Raw genomic sequence first — 3,546 nt, 5'->3', positions numbered from 1 at the left:
GTCTAGACAGTTGTAAAGTAGGAAATGCTAAATGAAAAATTATTACTATGAGTATTTCTGTCATGGAGCATGTCCCGGTATGCTGTGCTGTATTCCGCTATGCGTTTACAACTCAAATTACTACAATTGTATTAACCCTCCTGCTCGCATCCCCAATAATGTTTGCCAGCCTCTCCAACAATGTGTTGAAAAAAAATATTTTTGTTTTTTTTAGAAAAGAAATTGAATTTAAAATCTGTTTCCATTATTTAATTTTTTTTTTTTGTTTTCGTTGTTTGCACCAACAACTACGCCAATTTCCACCCTTGAGCTTATGGCTTAGTTGTGGCGTTGCACTTGGTGTCATCAGCCAGCGGGTTCAGCAACAACGTTATGTCGTTGGACTCTGGTATATCGCGTTGCGCTGCTATAACATTGTTGTTGGTATTGGCTATATTCACTTCAAACCAAAAAACAAAAAAAAAAATACATAAAAAATTTTTATTTTTGCATTTTTTCTTATTTTTTTAACATTTATTTTCATCTTTTCTTTTTTTTTTTCTTTCAAATTTTTTCCTTTTTTTTTGTTTTTTGCACTTTATATCAATTGTGGCACTTGTGACTCTTGAGACGTGCAACATGAGGCTTTCAATTTCTTCTTCTTTCAGATAGTTTAAGATACATGGTACATAGCGTGAGTATGGGTGAGGTATTTGCTCTTCTTATGTGCCAAGCATTGCAAATTGGTTCATTGGCAGTTCATGTTTGACTGCATAGTAACATTTTTTCTCAAGTCGTAAGGGCAATTTTAAAAATAACAAGCGCCAGAGATATCAATTTTCAGCTAATATTGAAGCAAAAATACTCATATATTATTACAATTGAAAGAAAATCTTTTATATAATTTACAACTGTCTTAAATTTAAATTTTTTTAAACGGTTAAATTTTCTTAACGACTACGATATTTTTTTAGTTTCCAGAGTATGTTCTTAAAAGTGATTTTAAATTCAGTCAAAATCTTTTTATATATTTAAAAATTGGTTTTATACTTTGAAAAAGTTTCACAGGGGCGTATACATAGACCTATTAAACGGGGATTTTTGATTCATATAGAAATATGTAGTTAAATAAATTCATTATAACTGGTGTGAAATGATCCGAATCTTGTAGGGAGAAAGGTTTTAAATTCGAAGCCCTCACCCTTCTTGTATACGGTGACTAGTTAGTTAATTAGTTAAGATGGATAGCTAAAAATCCATTTTGAACCCATAAAAATCTCGTTATAGTGGGTTGTTGATAGAAGGTCAGAATAGAACCAGCCAGAAGCATTAACAAAGACAAGAATCTGGCTAATGCTGATGCTGGAGATTCCATCAAGTGAATTGAAGAAAGGGACCCCTAGAGATTTAAACCTAGTTCTTGCTAGACCTGGGTAAAGACACATCAGGTGTTCTGGTGTCATTTTCTCAAGAGATGGTAGACACGCACTACAAGAAGTACCACAGGGTAGGCCGCGTCTAGCTTTATGCCGTCCTATGGACCAGTGTCCTGTAAAGACAGATATTAGCCTAGATACCTTAGATTTGTTTCTACAGATTATACGCCACTACGTTTTCATCACAATTGACATATATATATATATATATATATATATTTATATTTATATATATTTATGTATATAGATATTCAAATACTTGATAATAAAATACTTTCTACGATTCTGATATTCTGTAACGGTTTCTGTCATTTATCTCCAAGTGAAGTTCACTCTATAACAACAATAATTTGCTTTATTTTTACGCATTTGTCTGCTGTGTTTGATAGGTTTAGCCGTATGTTAAAATATTTTTTCAGAGTCAAATTATACCATTTTTAAAAATTCATCTCTATTTATTGTTCTCCTCCGCGTAAGTTTCTAAAAGCCACTTTTCGAACTCTTAGAGATTCTTTCATTGAAGAGAACAATAAAAATACTATGTAATCTTTCTTTTCTAATCGTTGCCTTAATAAGTGAATGCAGTTTTGTTTTATGTATTGGTTAGAATTGTCATACTTAGATTTATAATATTTTTTTGATTGACACTAAGCAAATTCTTGTTCAAAGCATTCACATGTCTATATTATACTCATAACAGTTTGTTGCAGTAAAAACATTTATTCAGTCACTTATCTTTCTGGCTGCAATCCTCCGTCAGTCAACCTGATCAGTGGCTTGCTGTCGCCAGTTAGTAGTACCGTGTGCCTTAACATTGTTGTTTATATAGTACTTTCACCGAAGATGTGATCCTTCTATATTGTAGTTTTCATTAGCGGCTACCGAATCAAACTTTTTTCTTACCGGAACAATTTCTTACATTCATACGACATGACCAAGTCAGCGAAGTTGCTGAATTTTTATACACTTAACTATGTCAATCGTTCGGTGTAGCTCGTACAGTATATCGTTTTCATATATTCCTTTTCATGATTTGATATTCGTTGCCAACGTATAAAAGACCATATATCTTCCGAAGAATTTTTCTTTCTAATGTTCCTATCACCTCCTAGAGCTCTTTCACAAATATTTAAATCTCTCATTGGTTAATGCAAAATGTCAATAGTGCTTAGCTTAGTTCTTAACATTTCTGATGCAATATCTGTGCTATGATTTGTTATTTATGCTTTTAGATCTAGATAATTAAACCCTGGTATTTTCTTTTTCATGAAGTTTCGTTCAAAAATTCACTCATAATTTTATAGTTATCCATTATGAAATATATTACTAACACTCAATTATTTCATGCATTTCAGAAAATATTTTAATTAATTTATTTATTTATAACATATACTATATTTTTTTTTTGTATTTTTTCTAATAGTTGGTCAAATCGTATTAGCGGTTATTATGTTAAGTTTTTAACTGCGTCCGCTCATTAATACGAGTACACGCGCACATTTACCACTTTCTGTTATTTGCTCTTTGGTTTGTTATGAGTATTTCTTCTTCTTCTACACTATTTTCTATTTTTTTCTTCGACGTCTAAGTTGGTCAATGGGTGGCTTTGGTGCTGCTTACGAGCATGTACAAGTATTCTGCTTTGTGTTTTTATTTTCTAGGCTTACACTTTTGACCAAACACCATACACCATACCACACACCACACGCGATTACTTACCGAACAGTAAAATAAAGTCGGTAAACTACTGAACTGTAAAAGTTCAGTGAACTTTATTTCTTTGTTGTATAGTATGTTGTATGTTGAATCTTGTATGTTGTGTGTTGTGTACTCTTCTTGTTGTAAATTTTCCCGCCAATACATTTGTGCAGTTTGCAATGTGGTTTGATGCCATCTTCCTCCCATTTACATTTGGTATAGCTTTTGACAATAACAAAAAAATGCTTATATATAGCACACTTATGCTGTTGAGGCGCAGTCTTCATTAAGTAGCATATGCTGTTGATTTCATTTCGCAAACGTAACGTAAATGCAAAACAAAAACAAAATGTTAAAATAAAAGAGAGAAATAAAAAAAAATATAGGGAAAAATATATAAAAAGTTACAATAAAAAACTAGGCACAAAAGAAA

The sequence above is a fragment of the Teleopsis dalmanni genome, chromosome 1 (assembly GCF_002237135.1).
Source record: "Teleopsis dalmanni isolate 2A chromosome 1, ASM223713v2, whole genome shotgun sequence".
In the NCBI taxonomy this organism is placed as follows: Eukaryota; Metazoa; Arthropoda; class Insecta; order Diptera; family Diopsidae; genus Teleopsis; species Teleopsis dalmanni.
Note: the sequence above shows the minus strand (reverse complement) of the source record.